The sequence below is a fragment of the Dipodomys merriami genome, unplaced genomic scaffold (genome assembly GCF_024711535.1).
Source record: "Dipodomys merriami isolate MVZ:Mamm:240054 unplaced genomic scaffold, mDipMer1.0.p SCAF_341, whole genome shotgun sequence".
NCBI classification, from domain to species: Eukaryota; Metazoa; Chordata; class Mammalia; order Rodentia; family Heteromyidae; genus Dipodomys; species Dipodomys merriami.
In genome coordinates, this window is record NW_027204949.1 from 523,255 (window position 1) to 544,477 (window position 21,223).

Here is a 21,223-nt window from a genome sequence, read left to right on the forward strand (position 1 = left end):
TAAACAAATGGAGCAGTAGGTCAATTTATACTGGTGAAATGCAGATAATGATTCCTCTACTTGTTCCTCTCTGGTTTTTATGACTAGTGTGATACTGCTCACTCTGGTTTATATGACTGTGCAATCATTGTTCCATTTTGTTCAGTAAACAGGAGAACTGTAAGGGGAGAATATGGGATGAAAATTTTATCTATAGTTTTTGTGGCCTGGCAATATCTTCTCAGAATATTTACAAGGGAAATAAGACTCCATATCGGCTGAATAAAGGAAAAGACACACATGTGGCCCAGAAGCAGTGCCACAGAAGGACAAATGGGAAAACTCATCTAGGTTCAGAGCAAAGCAATAGGATGGGTTGTTCAGGTGCGTGAAAATTTGTGAAGATTGTCTTTCTTACCATGGAGCTATCATTCAATGCTGGCATTTATGATATGTTCCAGGACTTATATCTATTTAGGTCTGTTTCCTCTGAAGCATCTTTGATAATGACAGAAAGGAGAATGTAACAATGGCACCTGGTTATGTTTTCTGAAGGAGATTTCAGCTCTGTCCCAAAACAAATTAGGGTTGTAATGAATGACTTTTATTTCCTTAGAGAATTCATGTTTAATTCTTTGTTTCTATTACGATTATCAAATTAATAACTTTAAATTTGTTAGATATTATTATAACAAATATGGAATTATGATTTTTATGTTACTAAGAGGCACCCAGTTTCCTTTTAGATAGAAAATATTTGGCTGGATTTCAACTAAAGTTTTACATATCAGCCTCCTGAGTACCTAGGATTGTAGGCATCAGTCACCTCTCCTGGCTGAGACAAATATTTTTGATAAGGAAAATCACTATGCTATGGAACATGAGGCATGAAGAATGTAGACTAAAAAGGAATATTTTAACAGCATTAACAAACTTGCCAGCTTCAGTGAGGAGAAAAATGAGAAAGAAGTTCCAGAGTCAGAATTGGAGACTAAAGAGAAGTTATTGAATATCTCTTTGTTAGCAGAACTACAAAGATTCCTTTTTAGAAAAATTCATTTTGATGTACCGGTACATGCTTATAATTCTAACTACTCAGGAACTAGACACTGGAAGTTATAGAAGGTTTGCTGTTGGTATGGTAAAATTAGAATACTGGTACCTCAATATCCAAAACAAACTAGTGCCACATGTTGATAAGAGAGGCAGAAGTAGGACGATCACAGTTTGAGGCAGAAGTGGGCCTTTGTTTATATGTGGATGGTAATTAAGTCATAGAGGCAAGCCTTCATGAATGGGATTTAAATAAAACCAAATAGATTTTACTTCTGATAGTTAATACAGTGCATTACACAGAAGAAGAAAAAATCCTGACTATGTTGGCATTGAAATCTTGTATCTCCAGGCTCCAGAATGTAGAAATAAATTTGTTGTTTAAAACCAATTCAGTAATGGGTAATTTGTCATCATAGGTCTAAAGGGCTAACAGTAAGCCATCTGAAATGGACTGTTTGTGTTTTTGTTTTGTTTTGTTTTTGTGTGTTTTTTTTTTGTCGGTCGTGAGGCCTGAACTCTGCGTCTGTGCACTGTCCCTCAGCTCTACAACTGTAAACTAATACTCTACCACTTGAACTTCAGCCCCACTTCCGGCTTTTTCTGCTGAGGAATGGAACCAAAGGAATCGAACCAAGGGCCTCAGGCATACAAGGCAAGCACTCTACCACTGAGCTACAATCCAGCCCTGGTTTCTCTATTTTATTTTTCCATCTTTCCAGAGACCTTTTGATACTGAAAAATGCTAAGGCTCCATAGAGAAAAGTTCTAAAACTGCCCATTGTCCAACTCTGACTTCATAAATTTTGGAGTGTAAGGAATGACATCAAGTACCTGAGAGACCTAAGACAGGACACTTCATAGTCTTCGGCCTTGCTTCTCAGCACCTGGTGCACATTCACACTATGTAATCAAGTCAACTAATGGTAGTTATAATAAATTTAAAAATACATACCCAGAAAACATTTTATGAACACTCTTGCACTGTAGTCTCATTGGCTCCCATGTCCAAAATAGGAAACAGAGGCTTCAAAAGAGGTAAGTAATTTACCAAGGTTTGCAAAGCTGGTATATTGGTACATTTAAACTCAGAGTAATCTATATCCATACTTAGGCTAACATACCATGTGCATTTATTTTTTGCAGAAATAAAGGCTCACAGACCTTTATTCAAGTTCTAGACTCATATGTGCTAACATGATATGTCTATCCTGGGTGCTTTACTGGTGCCCCCAAGTCATATCAGCTGTAGTTGATACATCTGTACCCATGCATATAAAAATTGCTGAGACTTGGGCAACTGTACTTTTAAAATCTCCCATGAAGTAATAATGTGTAATTAACAGTATGAAATCCAGGGCTAGAGAATAAAACTTCTATGATGGTGCCAGACCCACCTTGCAATTCTTTCTTGGTCTCTTTCCTTCCTTCCTTTTTAGTGCTGGGGATTGAACCCAGGGCCCTGTGCATATTAAGAAAGTGCCATAATACCAAGGAATATGGTCATTTCAATCTCTCCAACTTCACTCTCCAATTCACTGCTACCTTGTTCCTGATACTTTACATTTCTTGATCCTAATATTTGGAGATTACTGAACTTCATAAGATTTTCTTCATTTTACAGAATATTTGTTTGCTCTCTTCCTATGTATCACGATACTGAGCAATAAGGATTTTCTTGAACTCCCCAGGCAGAGTTCATGGCTCATCATCAGGTTCTATTTTACCATGTATATCATTATATTATTACATTTATAATAACAACTCACTTAAATAATTGTTTCTCTTCCTCAGTCTATTGGTAGACCCATGTCCAATCCTAGTTTTTATATAAACAGGAATAGAATTTTTCTTGTCTTATTTTCCTCTTTTTGACTTGGTGCAAATTTTCCTGATCTTATAGAACTGTTTTTATCCATGAATATTTTTCAGGACATTTCTTCATATTTTGCATAATTCAATTAAGAGATTTCCAGCCAAAGAAAACAACTCAGAATTCTAGAGGTTAATGACTGTACTCTGGGTTCTTGTGTACTTGGCACTGGATTTGGCATCTCTATGTTACAACAATAAAAATATATATATTGAAAGTTGCTTTGTTTTTGGTTTCCCATTTTGAGCCATATGAAGCATTTAAGGTGCATAGCAAGTTAACCGTAGAAGTATGAGCTGGTAATCTTTTAAAAATATTTTTTATTTTAAAGAAATTGTATAGAGGGGTTACAGTGTTACAGTTACAGTACAGTAATGAGTACATTTCCTGTCGAGAATTGTTACCCCCTCCTTTGTTTTCCCCCTATATTCCCTTCCCTCCTTACTTCCCCAACTCCTCCTTCCCCCTACCCTGAAGTTGTGAAGTTCGTTTTCAACATAGTGTATTGTACTTCTCATTGTTACAATTGGTCAACCTGTATCCTTGTTTCAGCATTTTGTTGTTTCCCTTCCCCTCCCAAAATTAGAAAAATGAATATACATGATGTAGAGAACTGGAATCAAATACAGTGACAACAGAGCATATGGGAGCTGGTAATCTTTAACCTTCAAATTCCAAAACAAAAATAAGCAATGAATGATAAAATTTGTTCAAAAGGGAACCCTCAGACTTCTGATTGATACTCTGATTCTTCCATTTAAATAAAATGTTGTTAGAATCAAGTTCTGATCCAGGGTACAATGTTAATACCTGTGGAAATGATGACATTGAGTTGGTATTAGTTAAATATGCCTTCCTATTAATGAAATACCATGGAAAATGTTTTTACAAAAACTGGATGATAGCAAGAGGGATTTTCGACAAAAGCAGTATAGTGGGTAAGGTATGTAAAAGTTACAAAACTGGAACTGCATGCTGAGAAAAGAATAACTTTATGGGGCGGAGTAACGTATTGTTTTAGATGAGCGAAGTTAAGATGGATCATTATGTAACAAGAAATTTCCTATTTGGTTCCTTCTAACAGCTAGCAGATACTTCTCTATTTATAAAAATAAATACTAGAATGAAAAATCCAAAAGAACTTTAATGATGCATTTAATATTTTGGAGACAACAAAGATTTTCAGTGATAGGGACAGTTTAATTAATTCTCGAATTTATAAGCACTGGACTCCCATGTAATCATTATAAGTGATGTTCTTAGAATAGTATGAAATTTCTAAGGATATGAAATATATGAAAGATATAATTAGATGAAAAGTCAACTTATAAAGTAGGCTCACACCTGTAATCTTACCTACTCACAAGGATGAGATTGAGTATCATGGTTCAAAACCAGCCCCCAGAGGAAAATCCATTTAACCACCAAAATGACAGAAATGGGCCTGTGGCTAGCGCTGAGGACAAAAAAAAGCAGAGAACAATGTGTAAGCCCTGGATTCAAGCTCCAGTTTGGGCAATAAACAAATGAATAATCAAACAAATATATGACAACAAATTGTAGGAAAATATGCATATGCATATATGCATGGCAGAGTGGTCTAACCGTGGTGTTCCAGTGTTTACATTGTGGAGTTCCAGGATGGGAACATCACAAACATTTAATTAAAGGAAATCAAATGTAACAATACGTTGGAAATGATTTGCTCAACTTGGGAGGGATTGAGAGAGTGAAGGAAAGAGGAAGAAAAATAAAGGATAGGGTAACAAGTTAGATAAGAAATGTTATCACCACCTTACTTATGTAACTGTAATCCCTCTGTACATCACATTGACAATAATATTCAAATAAAAAATAAAAACAAAAGCTTTTATTTATATCATTATATTTAAAAGTATACTTTAAAAGAGTTATAGGCATGTTTTAAATTTCTAATGCATTGCCCCACTCTACTGGAGTATACTGGAATATGGGGAGAATTACTTACACAGGAGTCCATGAGTAAGGACCCTAATAAGAATTCCACAAAGATATGTCAACATGAACCAAAGGGTCCTACCCATAATACCTTCCTTCTAAAGCAAATCACACAACCTCCCAAATCCACATAATTCAATCATTTAAAGACAAATGATGAACCAACGACTCCATGTGTAGAAATACATAGTTGCGACAAGGATGGAAAAGGCACTGAGACAAAGTGAATAATGCACAATTTTAAGGAAGATTCCATAGATAAAGGAATGTGTCCCACACACTTCAAACTGTAAAAATGGGAAAGTCAGTCATCTTTGTCATACTAATAAAAACCACAAAAAAATCTAACTGTGGGATTCAAAAAGATTGTTCACTGTGACAGCACAGTAACATCAGTGCAAATTACTATGTCCCTCTTTCCTTGTCTTATTCCCACCTCATTCTTGAATTCTGAAGGTGAGATTCTGGGGAGCCAGTTCCCTTTGCTCCAATAATTCATGAACGTGAATGGGTGATTGGAGATACAATTTCTTCATATAGTTCTTGGATTCTCATTTTTTATTAAACTTACGGAGAAATAATGGAATTGCATAACACAAGAAAGTCTTAACTTTTCCACTAATTTCTAAAATGCCTGCTGTAAGAACAACAAAATTAATGAAAGAAACAACTCAGAAACCATATAAAGATATTTTTGGTGTATTGATACCAGGAGAAATTGAAAACTCACGTATAAATACCAAATTACATTTACAAAGCACAAAACCTAATTCTTCACTGAGCTAATATGATAATTACACATTTATATTTTCCAACAAAATCACCATTGAGAATACCACAGTCAATTTCAATCACAGAAGCAAAGCTTCAAAGAACTGCTAAAATTTTTACCTATTCTTTCCTGGAGTTGAGAAGGTTGATTCTGCTGACGTTGACTCTTTGATCCTCTTCCTCCTCACATATAAGTGTGCCTATGTAGAACAATATATACCTATACCTTAACTTCATGGGTGTCTAGCCTTTCTGGTTGGATCTTCGGTCTGAGTACCACCTACGGAGCATATATAGTTTATGAACATGGACCATGCCTTAACAAGCTAAAACATGCTCTAAAACAGTTCTAACAGAAACATCTGTGATAATGGAAATATTCTATATATGCATTGTCTAACAGATTAGCCACTGGCTATATGTGCCTAATGAATCTCATATGTAAAGAGTGTCTGAAAAATTAATTCTTCCGATTTCAGTTAAATGAAATTTTAAATAATAAGATTCATCTACTCACTGTTAACTGAACAACTCATTTTCCAAATAAGGAAGCTGAAGTTCTGACAAAGATGATGATAAAATATAATCCAAGTGAAGAAGTTTCCATTAGATACTAACTGAATGCCTGTGAATTATCTGAGCTTTCTTGTCTTATAGAATTCAGCCATCACTCAGCTAGATTGACAGCTGGGAGGAAAGGGGTGGGAGATAAACACAAGCTACTTGGGATACTGAGAATTGCTCCTTGAAGATGAGGGTTATGCATGAATCTTTTCTATATTTAGTAGATAACAAAGTGTGTGGAGTCCTGAAGGTAGAAAAATAATGATTGTATTTCAATCAAACAGGTGCTCTGTTTATCAAAATGGGAGAGAAGACAGACAGGTGAATTCTATAAATATACAAACTATATAGAGAAAATTTGCTATGTTCTATTCCATGATAGGCCCTGGCATAAACGTTGGCACTTTGTACATACTCTGTAAATATTCACACACTAAAAAAAAGAAATGTAATTCTTTATTACTGTTAAAATACATAGAATATCTTCATACTATATATTTGTGGGCCTATTTTTTTTCCTTAATTTTTTCCACCCCTATATTAAGAAATGGCCCTAAGAGAAAAGCTTCTAGATGTGTTAAATTTGAATTCCATCTATTTCTTTTGTTGAATTGTACTCTAGATAGGATTGAGGGATTAGGACAAGAAAATTAATAAGCATTCTCAACAAGTTGTCATGCCTCATTTTTAAGGGGAGGTATGCGTTTATTAGGAGAAATATGTATTGGTCTTTGTAGCTAGGAACATTCAAGAAACAAAAGAAAAAGAAAAATTCCATGGCAGTCTCAAGTGTTTGCATATCTTCAAGTGAATACTAGCTGTTCTATATTCCATAGTATATTTGCAATCTTTTTCTAAGCTATTGTCATCCTCCAGTGTAAAGTTCAGGCATGCCTATTGCTCATTATAAAGATCGCAGTTGCTCAAACTCAGAATACATTGTTTGTATAGGCTTCACATGGCTATCTTTATTTCACTCAGTGGCATTGAGGAATGGGAGATACACTTGAAATACATAAATATACACATACACACATATCTCACTGGCTTTCACTATTACTGTAAAAATTAAGTCCTTTTTGTCTCTGACCCAAGAGCATCATAAATCGTCTAGCATCCATTAATGTGTGACAAGTTCATTATTAACTTGCAAGTAGGTTAAATCTCTAGATTCACACAATTCTAAATACTCATATGCAGAAAAATATATACCTAGAGTTTTGGTGTGCTTCTATATTACGAAGCTCTCAATTTTCATCTTATTTGCACAGAGGCGGCAAAAATGCTTGATAGGAAATGTACTCATTACCTTGTCAGGTAACTGTAACCCCTTTGTACAGTAGTCTTACAATCAAAAATGTACAAAAAGGAAAAAAAGAAACTGGAAGTCACGTATTTCCATTAAAACTAACCAAATTTAAGGCCTGTAACTTTCTACAGGTTTTTAAGGACCAAATAAGTTGTAGATATGCCCCAAGGCCTTTACGAAAAGCTTAGGGAGAGAGATCCAAAAGTGGCAGGAGAGCATAATTATATAGCTTTACTTCACTGTTACCATAGCAGGAGTACAAATCAATATGATGGTTCATAGTTACAGGACCAGAAGATATACTAGAAACTGACATCAATGAAGGTCATTCATTGTAGGAAAACATAAATCAGGATGCACCAAAGGTTGCAATCAATAGTGACCAAAAAAGCAACACAGAATGGGATAAAGTTATTTCAAGTATATATTTGATAAGTGGTTCACATCAAGAATATATATAAAAAAACACATCATTGCAACGACACGCAACCTGATTTTACTATGTGCACAGAAATCAGATTTTTGTCCAAAGAAGACAAAGTGTTAACAAGCCCATGAAGAAGGTGTTTAACATTACTAATCACAACGAAAGTGCAAGTCAAAATAATGAAGAAAATTATCACTTCATATGAATTAGGTAGGATAACTACAAAAAAATAAAGTACAATATTGATAAAAGTGTGGTAAAATTGGAACCGTTCTATGGGAAACAGAATGGCATCTTTTCAAACAATTAAAAACAAGATTACTCATACCTATAATCCTAAGCACTCAAGACAGGAGGCTGAAATTCAAGGATCACGGTTCATAGCCAGCCTGGGCAGAAAACTGGAAGTGGATCTGTGGTTTAAAGTGGTAGAACTCTAGCCTTGAGGAAAAGTTCAGGGACAGTGACTTGGCCCTGAGTTCAAGCCCCATGACAAAAAATTAAAAAAAAAACAGAAAGTAAAGAGAGTTTTCCTCTGATCCAGTGACTCCATTTCTGGGCCTATACTCTAAACATCTAAAAGCAAGGTCTGGAAAAGGTCTTGTACACTCATATTTATTTTGTACAATATTCAAAACATGGAAGCAATCCAGTGGCCATCAACAAAAGAATAGCTAAAGCAAATGTGGTTTATACATACAGTGGCATATTATGTCAACTTTTAAAAGAATTATGGGGCTGGGAAGGTGGCTCAGGGGTAGAGCACTTGCCTTGCATGCTTGAGGCTCTGGGTTCAATTCCTCAGCACCATATAAGCAAAAAGAAAAAAGCCGGAAGTGGCGCTGTGGCTCAAGTGGTAGAGTGCTAGCCTTGAGCTGAAAAACTGAGGGACAGTGCCCAGGCCCAGAGTTCAGGCCCCACGACCGGACCCCCCTCCCAAAAAAAGAATTATGTTGTGACATATTCTATATTATGATTGAACCTTTGGAATACTGCTAAGTGAAATAAGCCAGTCATAAAAAAGATCAAATATTACATGATTCTACTTATATCAGTAGTTACATAGAACAGTCTAATTGATAGAGACAGGAAGCAAAATCATACTTGATATATACTTTGAAGCAGAGGAGAGTGGAAAATTGTTTTAATGAATAAAGAATTTGAATCTTGGAGTATGTAATGAGTGTGGACATTGAGATTGTACAATATTGTAAATGTACTTATTACTACTATGTTGTATTCTTAAAATGATTAATAAAACCTGGGAGAGAATTATGAAAGGGTTAAACATAATCATGGTACATAGTATGCCTATGTGGATATATCAAAATGAAAGATCCACTTATTTAAGTAGATAATGCTAATAGAGTTGAAAAAAGACAATAAATTTTAAGTTAAGGGTGCAAGTTTAAGTCAGAGGGCTTTGCTTCTTCAAAAAAGCAATTTAGACATCCAATTTCTCTGTCAACATAGTGTTGATGGGACATCACAATGTACAGTGCCCTGTGAGCAACAAGTGCTTATGTGCCACTTAGAGGGAGTTAAACCACTTCATCTGGGTAGTTATGGATAAAAGGTAATGCTTGGACAGTTCCAACATGGTGGGGATGAATGATGCAGCAAAAAATACACACCCTTTTCCCCATGAAGCTTTAGGTGCTAACACATGGATTTTTCTGACTATGGTCTGGGAGTGTCCTTCTACTTCCCATCCAATCAAAAGTGTTTTCTGTGCTTGTGCTCTGTGAAGGGGCATTCAATAAGGAAAAATTCCATACTCATGCTCTGAGACTAGGAAACCAATTATGAGACACTATGTCCCTCTTTTCGCTGGGGAGTCTGTTTCACTGCTCTGTTTTTGCTTTGAGGAAGAGTCTGTTGCATTGCTCTCTTTTTGCTTTGAAGAACAACTGCTTTAAAAATTGTTCTGCTCTCTAATTCTTTAAAGAAAACAAACCCGAGACATAGACAATATTGCTATTCTGAAGATGTTGCGGGGAGGGAAGCCTTGACCTTTAGCTTTGAGAATAGATTTAGAATTTGATAACTTAGGTGCTGTGGTTTCAGATTAATCTGAACCAGGCTAATGTCTGCATTTTCTCAATTCTTCTAACTAGAATCTCTAAAGTATTAGGAAAAACAAAACAAACAAACAAATAAAAAATAACAAGAATCTGATATTAGGCTAGCAAAGGCTCCAGAAATTCTCAGAGTTCTTTTTTCTTGTATAAATCTAATAAATGAAAAGTTAATGCAGCAAAGTGTTAATTCTGTAGAATGTGGTTTACTTTCTTCATCTTATTCTGAGATAGAAATTGATCTATTCTAAAGCCAGAGGCTATGTTTTCTTTACAAGCTAGATCAGGTTCGCTGAATTTTGCTTTCTTAAAAATTGCTTAACGCCTGTAAGAAGGAATTGAAGACGGCTAGGCAGGAGGGATTGAGTGTGAGATGTGGGAAGTGTTCTCATACACTGCATCTAGAGGGCTAGAAAATACGATGATCTGCTTGCTGCCTCAAGCAATTCAGAAAGTGGCTTGCATTTTCTAAAACCTAAATCCAACCTTTCACCTTCTCTTTCCCACCAAGAATTCCCCCTCAGGCTTCTTCTTACCATAGTGTCTTGGCAGCTTAGAACTGCTTTGCCTCAGAAATGTGGCATCCGAAGTGTGCCCTGTGGTCAGCCCAGCAGCTGGTATCTGACTGATTCATCTATGGCTCTGAAAATGCTGCAGCTCAATCTGTGCTCTGTGCTCAGGGTTCAGTAAGCATGCTTAAGTCCATAGCTATGTGCTTCCAGAAAGCAGACTTTCCTCTTTCTATTAGCAGTAGGAGCACAAGTACAAGACAGGTTCTTTATAATGAAGCAGCCACACATAGTTGTTGGTTTCATAATTACATGCTAAGGCGAGTTTGCCTAAGGGAACCAAGGCAATATGCGAATAAGGTGTTTTCACCTGGAAGCTCATAAGCCTCCATTCCAAAAAGGAAGCTGCTTATAATAAATTCTGTCTGGGAATGGACTTTGTAGGAGTTAGAATAATCTTTTTCTCTGAAAATGATTGATTGAGGGAAAGCATTGACTAAGCCTAATCATCTTCTAAAAAGCTATATAACTAAAGTATATCCTGTTACTAAAATAGTTCTAGGGACTTAAGGAATAGTTTAACTCCTAAAGCACAAGATGAGTAAGAATTTTCTAACAATTCCTGGCCTGGTTGTCCTGGTTTAGTGGATTGCTCTGAAACTGTTAACCCCTTTCAAAATAAACAGCTGAGCTTCAAAAGAGCTAATAGAGCAAGATTGTGAACATAACGTGTGATCAATACCAAAAGTAGTAACTCATTAGGGGTATAACTTGGGCAGACTTCCTACTCAGAGTGGTTGCCTCCTGTCAATAGCATGCTCTTTAACAGAGCTAAACTTTGCCATGCTAAGTTCCGTTCAACTTGGTGATCATTCTTGGGATATTGGGTTACAGTATGGGAGTATTCCCAACAATGTGGGGACTAATCCAGGATCCATGTGTAGGGAGACCCTCAGGAGGAGACACATCCTGACTTGTTGAGATAGCTCAAGGTTTGGTTAAACACCATCTGTTAGGGTAAAGGATGGAAAGTTTATCAGCAATTTCAGGAAAGGGCCCAAGGAAACACCTCAATAAAAGGTAATCTCATGCATAAGCCATGTGAGGAAAAATTGGACTAGAGCATACTACCTGGTTGGTTGGGGATTTTTATGGGATGAGTGTGCCTTAGGCACAAAGAGAACTTGAGTCTCAATGTGTGTTTTCATTCTCTGGCCCAAGAATAAAAATGTGGGAGCTGGAAGAATCCATTGTTGAGAAATCTCCAATAACGGGAGCGTTATAGGGAAGATTAAGTGCACCAAAAACTGAAATCACAAAAGACATGCTAAAATTGGGAATAAGAATTCTAGGCCTAAGGAACCCAAGGAAAGTGATCTAAGTACCTGTTTCTGATAATCCATTAGGGAGAATGTTGACAAAGGTCTGAGAACACTATTAAAGAATGGATGATTTTCATTATGGAGTTCCATAATGTGCACTTGTCCAAACAAAAACTTGTTATGAATATGTGCTTGCATGTGTGTGTTTTAAATACTATATCCTGAAAGGGGAACTCAAAAAAGTCCTACTCACTAAACTCCCTCAGCTGCCCATTTTGACTCTGAAGTCTGGATTGATCATCTAGCTGATCCAAGGATGTATGATATTGAACCTTAGTTTCAGAAGGAGACTCTCTGGGTAGACTTAAAATTCAAGTCAAAAGTTAGATGCCAGTGGCTTGCACCTGCAATCGTAGCTACTCAGGATCTGAGAATTAGAGTTCAAAACCAGCCTGGGCAGGAAAGTCCTTGAGACTCTTATCTCCAATTACCTACCAGCAACTGGAAGTGGTGCTGTGGCTCAAGTAGTAGGGCTTTTGCCTTGACCTCTGGGCCTGGGTGCTGTCCCTGAGCCCTTCAGCTCAAGTCTTATGACCAATAAAATAATGCTTGTGTTAAATGGGTTAAATATTCTGCCCACCATTACTGTTAAGATTCTGTGGCACAGAAACCACAAAAACACGTGGTCCACTTCCTACTATGATGAACCTCAGATCCCCAAGAGCATGGAATGCATGATCTGTCAGTCAAACACAGCGTGGGGAAACTTGTAAGACCCTGCTGTTGCTATTCACAAGAGTATGGATCTAAGACAAAAACCCTCTTTTCCCAAGCCAACTATACCCCTTGCTTCTGTAGGTATGGGGAGGGATAATTGGCATTTCTGGGAAACTTATCAAGATGCAGTTAAATCCAAACCTTGAAGAGATGAGCAGCAATCACTAAATATAGCCAGGGGAGATGTCTAATGGTATTGTGGAGGACCAGTGTTGTAGACCTTCCTGGCCAACTAGAGTAGAACCTGTACTTTGGTTCAATTAGCCATCCCTTTCACCTTAGCATTTCATCCACCTGTCCATTCTCAAACATTTTATACTAGTTAGGAGAGACCCCTTCCCTGGAGGGTCATTTGTATTTCCTAATTACTTAAGTGGTTTTCAGGATCCCCCCCTCCAAAGTTTCCAAAACGTTCAAAGCCTGAAACCAGACAGCACCTTATGAATCAATTTTATTTTATGATTAGTATAAATAAAATATTTTGGGGGCTGGGAATATGGCTTTGTTTGTCCAGCATGCATGAAGCCCTGGGTTTTATTCCTCGGAACCACATAAACAGAAAAGGCTGGAAGTGGCAGTGTGGTTCAACTGGTAGAGTGCTAGCCTTGAGCAAAAGAAGCTCAGGGAGCCACAGGATTGGCAAAAATAAAATATAGAGTAGAATAAAATCAAAAGAGGTTTGTTAATTATACTAAATTTTTTTAATCCATAAACTAAATGCTCTAGTAGGGTGGCATGGAAAAATTAGCTATAGAAACATTATCTGACAAGGGAAGAGCTTCTGTAGTGATTGGAGACCAAAGCTGCACAAAGATCTTTTTTTTTGGGGGGGGGTCTGGTCCTGGGGCCTAAACTATGGGCCTAGACACTGTCCCTCAGTTCTTCAGCTCAAAGCTAGCGCTCTACCACTTGAGCCACAGTGCCACTTCTGGCTTTTTTTCTTTTTTGCTTATGTGGGGCTGAGGAATCGAACCCAGGGCCTCAGGCATGCAAGGCAAGCACTCTACCACTGAACCATCTTCTCAGCCCCTGCAAAAAGACCTTAGAAGGTTTGAACATTGGCAAGTGAGTTAACTAAGAACTCAGACGAAGAACTGGGAAGGTGGTTTAGCGGTAGAGTGCTTGTCTTACATGCATGGACCCGTGGGTTCGATATCTCAGCACCATGTAAGCAGAGAAAGCACTGTGGCTCAAGTGGTACAGAGCTATCCTCAAGCTGAAGAGCTGAGGGACAGTGTCCCGGCCCAAATTTCATGCCTCACAACCACCAAATCCAAGAACAAAGAAAAGAAAAAAGAAAAAAAATATGGGCACTGGTGGCTCACGCCTGTAATCCCAGCTACTCGGAAGACTAAGATCATAGGATGGTCATTCAAAGCTAGGCAAGGCAGGTAAATTCTGTGATACACTTATCGCCAATAAACCACTTAGGAAACTGGAAGTGGTGTTGTGGCTCAAGTGGTAGAGGACTAGCCTTGAGCTGAAGAGCTGAGTGACAGCACCCAGGCAAAGTGTTCAGTTCCAAGACCAACCCCCCCCAAAAAGGCAAGCTACACCTAAAGGGTTTCCTACCAAGAGGGAGGAAGGGTTTTGTACCAAGAGGAAAGGAGTTTTGGGGGTTTCTATCTAACAAGAATGCTAGTTTCCCTTCTAGTGGGCAGGGGCATTAGCTTCTAGTAACGAGGGTGTTAATGAAAAAACTGGTCAAAGCATGATTCAGTTTCATAATGTCCAGATAAATGTCTAATATTTGACTTGTGAAAACATCCTACTTGGGGAACTCCAAACACTCTTAATGCCTTTAAAGTGATCATGCTTAGTTCCAGGGCCTCAATGGACCCTCTAGGTAATCTTACGATATGATTGCAAATTCAATCTTGTAGCAGACATTCTGCATATGTCTTCCAATTTTGAGTCTACCCAGATTCAAATTGAGACTGAATAAGTGAGGTAAATACTGTGGTGATTCTGTCCACATATGGAGTACTGCGATGACTGTGTTGCAGAGAGGGCACACAAGAGGTCCTATTTGTGCTGTCATAGAGCTCAGACCCCATGTGCATGAAATTCATGGTAGGTCAGCAAAATGTGATCCAAGACAACTTGGAACAACTTGTTGCTCTTCTCAGAAGCAAGAGTCTGTTTCAAAAACCCCTGAAACTGATCAGCTCCATTCTTTCCAGGTCAACTACCTGGGGAAAATTGGACATTTCCAATTGGACATTTCCAAGAAACTTACCTAGAGGTAGTGAAGGCCAAACTTTGAGGTGAGCAGTAAGTACAAATCATAGCCAGGGGAAATGTCTGGTGGTATTCCAGGAGACCACTATTGGAGATGTTACTGGCCAACTGTAGTGGAATCTGTACTTTGGTTCCTTTGGCCAATCCACACCTGACCATTCTCAAACACCTTAAATTAAGTAAGGAGAGACTTCTTAGCTAGTGGGTCATTCAAACTTCATATTTGCAAATACAAACTACATATTTACAATACAAACTACATATTTCTAGCTTAAAGCTAGAAACCAGAAACAACAGCTTAAATTAGTTTTATTCTGTTGATCTCCACAATCTATGATCTCCATAATAGAATTATTCCAATATGTGCTTTTATTTATCAGCAGGATTTGTTTATTGGAAATGCCACCATGTAAAATAACTAGGACCCACTGGTAGGATTGAATGGGAAAAATTTGGACTAAATATAATACTTGACCAGATAAGATGGTGATAAGTGAAATGAACCCCCACATAGGGGCACAAGTGTTTTTTGTCATTTCTTGCTATTGTTTCTAACATATTTATAATGTTCCATGTGATTTTTGTTTCTTTGTATTCTGTCCCCCCAAAAAACAGCATAACCCCTGTTTCCAATGTTTTTGATGTTGGTGCCCTCCATCTTGTATATACACTTCTCTAGTTTGGAGAGGGAAAGTGAAAAATAGAATACTTAAATGGGAATACAGGTTGACCCATTGTAACAATGAGATGCACAAGACACTGTTGAAAACAAACTTTAAAATTTAGGTGGGGTTCGGGGGGAGTGTTTAGGGTAGTTTTGAAGCTAAGAGGTTAGGGATGGTAGGGGACATATAAAGCAGGAGGTAACAATGCTTGATAGAAAATGGATGCTTTACCTTCCTCATGTAACTAACCCCTCTGTACAGTATTTTTACAATAAATATATAAAAATAAAAGAATAAATATACTTCAAAGGTAATCTGTGTGGTGGTTGGAGGCCAATGATACAGAAAGACTTACAAGGATTGAATACTGGAAACAAATTACCTAAAAACTGAGATGATGCTGAGTATAATCCTAAATGCTCAGTTGACTGAATTCTGAGGATTTGTGTTTGAAGCCAACCCAGACAGGAAAGATGAGACTTTTATTTCCAATGAAGGTGCAAAAAAAGATACTACTGGAGTAGTGGCTAAAGTGGTAGCCTTGAGTAAAACTGCTCTGGGACAATGCCCAGAGCATGAGATCAAACCTAAGACCAGCCCCCAGTCACTTATAAAGAAGGTTGTGTGTCTGTGTGTGGTGGCAGATCCCTTTACAAGTTTGATGATAGAACAAGCATTTCAACAATGAGTCATGGTGTCAATATTTACCTCTTTAGTAATTGTTTTCATAGTAATGGGTACATGTGTGCTTTATCTCTTCTATAACAGTTTTTTTCTTTTTCCGTGACTGACTGAAAAACTGCCTTAATCAAACCCTTTTTTAAATCAAAATATCTTATTGGATACTGCTGAATAGGAAAGTCAATGATTATTGTTTGAAAGAAAAAAAAGCAAAATCAGATGGGAGAATTGTAGAAGTTAAATCTTGAAGTGCTTGACTGATATAAGCACTGCCCTTGTAAAGGTAGTCAAAACCTTACCAATTTTAGAGAAGTGCTAAGGGCTAGAGGCATGGCAATAGTAGTAGAACACCAGCTGGGTAAAAGTTGGTTATTTTTCATATGGCCAGGTGTTCGGATTTGGTTGATTGTTAAGGCTTTTGACTAGTTTGAAAGGGGTCAAAAGTTTGAGCCATCATAAAAGATGATCCCAACGCTCAAATTCATTGGAGCTGGGCTGCCTATCCAGTGTGCTTATTCAACTTGGACATGCGACAGCATGCCTTCTGCAGGAGTAAACTTTGCCTTGCTGAGATGGTGTTTGTAGAATACCTTAATTGCCCCGGTATTTCCAACACAGATCTTCTGTGCAATTCATGAGGGATCCTAGGAACCCCTCATAGGAGACACATTCAGCTGCCCTGTTGAGCAAAACTCCTCGATGTTCTAAACATGCCAACCTTGGTATCTGATAGTGGAACTAGGTATAAAGTTAATCAGAAACATCAGTAAGAGGCACAAACAGGCACCCTCAGAAGCAAGCAACCTCATGCATTGGCCTTGGTAGAAAAAAATGAAACTATGTATCCTGTTTTGGTACTTGTGTCTTTGTAGGGATGGTGTATGAGAGAAGTGTCTTAGATTCAGGCTCTTAAATTCTTTCTGTCTAACAGTCTTGATCTGCAAATGCATTTGTCCAGCTAGGAAGAGTGAAAATTTGGAGATGGATTCATCTCTGAGAAAAATCTCTAATAATGGAGTTGAGAAAAGGGAGGAACAAGAAACACAGTCTGAAGGGCAAAGCATACCAAAAAATCTTACTCCCATTACAGCATGTCTCTGTGATTTAAGAATTGTAAATCTAGGAAACCCAAGAAAATTGGAGCTAAAAAGCCTCCCTCATACATTGTAGGGAAAGATATGACAATATGTGTTAAGGCTGATTTTTATTTTTGAGCTCAAATTTTAATGTTCATTTGGTAAACTAAATCCTCTATATCCCTGTCTCTGTGTAAATACCCATCAACATGAAATATAAAGTGATTTTGATAAAAAATAAAAATTACTCAGAAGAAATTGTAAATGCAAAAACAATCTTCACAGAAGCAAACTCTCAGAGATATTTCATGACTTTGACAAGGATAAAGTGGGTGAAGTTAGTATATAAATTTAGAAGTATGACAATGCACAAAAACTTAAAAAGATACTCATCTATTTCATTATATACCCAAAGCAGAAAGCAAATCTTGGTTAGATGATTTTTTAAAACCCAGTCTCTCAGGTACTGGGAAGGTGGCTCAATGGTAGAGTGCCTGCCTTGCATGTATGAGGCCTTGGGTTTGATTTCTCAGCATCACATAAGCAGAAAAAGATGGAAGTGGTGCTGTGGCTCAAGTGGTATCACTAGCCTTGAGCTGAGGGACAGCACCAAGTCCCAGAGTTCAAACCCCATGACCAACAAAATAAAAATAAAAATAAAAAACAAAACACAGTCTCTCACTTTTGTGTCCTCAACTCTGTAATAACTCTGCTTCAGCCTAGGGCTAATATTTTAGGTGTGGACATATATCAACACTCCTGAATCAGACTCCACTTGATCATTTTTTAAATCCATATTTTGTTCTTAAGTTTCCTCTTTATAAATTCACATACACCTATAAAAAATGGTGTGGCCATCCCAGTAACCTTCTCAAAGTACCTCCTAATGACAACTTACAAAAAGTTGTATTATATTACAACAAGGAAAACAATGCTAAAAATAAAGAAAACAAATTATGAAATATTAATGATTAATAAAATAAAAAACAAAACAATTACCAGTGTTTTCAGTATTTGAAGTGTACTAAAAATTCGATTTTATTATTGCCATATTTCTTTACATTTAACACTGTCTAAGATTATGATGTTCAACAAGAATTTTATAGGCTATGAGTAGTGTTTAAATCACCCACTAAGATTACCATTTATAGTTCATCTCATAATTTGTATATGGCTTATATCATCATTTGTTCCTCACTAACATATGAAGTAAGGAAGGCCTACAGTTTTAACAGAATCTGTGTAGTTTACATAGTCAACTCTTTATTCTGCTCCTTTACACAAAGACTTTGCAACTTCTCATTAGTAAAGTTTCTATAAAATCTGAAATGTACATACTTAATAGTACTTATCTGCTACCATAACTCTTAAATACTTTATAGAAAAGAATTATGACCTGCCAAACAGTCCCAGTTTTGGCATATATAAGCAAATTCCCAAAATTAAATATATTGAAAACATTAAAACTTTTAACAAATATTAACACTTGTTGCAGTGTTCATTACGACAGATCCCTTGTATAGAATAATTGAATTCCTCCTCCAACACATCTCTTGAACAACAAATATCTGGAATTATTTTGTTTTTGACATGTCAATCTTGACTTTATTCTTAAATGTGTACTTATGTAAGAAGTACATGGTTCTAAAATTTGACGACAATTCTTTTAAACTTACATTTTGTTGAATTGTCTAGTTTAAGAAAATCAATTACAATTTATATATAGAAATGTTCTGTGCTCAATTCAGCATCACATACACTAACATTGGAATGATACAGAGAAGATTAGCATGGCCACTGCGCAAGGATGACAGGAAAATTCCTGAAGTATTCCATCACCCAATTTGTTAGGAAATGGAAAGACTTGGAAAAAAAAATTATTAAGTGAATTAAGCCAAGTCCAAAGAAACATAGGTCCCATGGTTTCTCTAATTTTCAATAACTAATGTATGTCTGAGATAAGCAGAAAAGGTCAAAAGTTATGTGTATATGACCAGATAAGATTATGTTAAGGGAAATGAAACCCAAGTTAGGGACACAACTGGTTATTTTTTTCTTGCTATTGTTTCTCACGTACTTATAACGTTCAGTGTGTTTTTTTTTTTTGTTGTTTCTTTATATGTTCCTCCCCCATGCTATAACACCTGTTTTCACTGTATTTGAAGTTGGTGCGCCTACATCTTGTATATACTCTCCTCTAATTTGCTGAGGGGAAGGAAAAAAAAACAAAATGCTTAAATAGGGATACAGGTAGACCTATTGTAACAATGAGATACACAAGACACTGTGTTGTAAAGTGAACTTTAAAATTGAGGCTGGGAAAGGGAGGAGGTTAATGGACTTGTGGAGGTGGGAGGGAAGGGATGGTAGGGGAACAATAAAGGAGGAGGTAACAATGCTTGTTAGGAAATGTACTCATTACCTTGCTCATGTAAGTGTTACCCCTCTGTACAGTATTTTTACAATAAGAACGTATAAAAATGTTCTGAGATGGAAGAGTTTATTTCTTTTATTTTACACATATAATATTGTTAGCAAAGAAATTCATGCAAAACTCCGATATGAAGGCATTTTGAATAAATATGTGTGTGAATGCATGCATGTGCTCAAGCACTTGAATGTGTGTTGACGTGCTCAGAGTTTGAAATCAGGGCTTCAAGGTCTTGCTAGGCCTTTTCTCTCTAGCTACTAAATGAGCTACATCTCCATTCTTTGCCCTTTGCTAGTTCATTAAAATGTTTTGAAAAATAATCGCATGAATTTATTTGCCCCAATTGGCTTCCAACTGTTATCCACAGATCTCAGGCTCCTGTGTAGATATCCCTAGTAGTTAGGATTACAGGTGTGACAAACTAGCAAAGGCTTTCAGAATAAAGTTAAAAGTAGAAGAAAATTAACTTCAGAGGGCATGTTTTAGCATCTCCAATTTTAAAGCATTTTGGAGTGATTATTTATGATTTTTTTCTACTTTTTGGATACTTATAAGACAGTAGGTGATGATATTTAAAAGTTTTAGTACTTTTTAAAAAGGATACTGGAATTGTGGGACAGAAGAAATTTGGACCTCAATGTATAAGCTCAGTTCTGTGCATGATAACCCAATGTCACCAACACAATCTGTATTGAAGACAAATGTGACAGAAAACAATCACCATGGGCAATATTTAGTATGCTATTATTTCTTGGACAATATGAATATTGAATTGAGAGTGTCATAGAATGGAGAGATTTTATCTACCTTTTGTGTATTGCTGAAAGGCTTTCAGAAACTTTGACTCATTTCTTTCCTCACTGTGTGTGTCTTTAGGCCATGCACTTACGGCCTTTAATTACAATTTTTCCCAACACTAAACATTAGCATTATAATAACATTATAATAACATTAGCATTATAGCAAATGTTATCTTAACAATTAAGGGAATAAAACTTGTGAAATACTTAACATAAACTTTTAGGAATGAGCTTTGAGTTTAGCCAGCAATCTTTTTTAAATACTAAATAGAATGTGAAAAGTAGTACAGAAACCATTACATGTAGTGAGCAACTAGAAGTAATATCTATTGATCATGCTCTGCTTCCAAGGAAGCCAGGTGGATAACTTTTCATGCTGTAAATCAAACTGGTTATGTTATGTCTTGATAGTGTAAAAATATCAGGGACAGAATGATGAAGGAATGTTGTAGACTGAGGTGAAATCCATATGAAAATGTGCAAAACTGATAAAACATAAAAGTATCTGAGCAGTATTTTGTGTTTTACAACATTTAAGTTACATCGCAAAGATAAAGAAGACATAGAAGAATAAATTCTTTTTTTGTTGTCCTATCATAGGTCCTTAGAAGAATGAACTCTTTCCTTATTCTTATACAGGCATCATCGGATGAGAGGAACTGTATTTTTTTTGTTTGCTTCCTTCCATTT

At 36.7% G+C, this 21,223-nt stretch overlaps 1 pseudogene; it reads left to right on the forward strand.

Annotated features, from left to right (window-relative positions):
- The first annotated feature begins 19,037 nt into the window (after window positions 1-19,037).
- LOC138803584 (U6 spliceosomal RNA) lies at window positions 19,038-19,150 on the forward strand (annotated as a pseudogene).
- The last annotated feature ends 2,073 nt before the right edge of the window (window positions 19,151-21,223 follow it).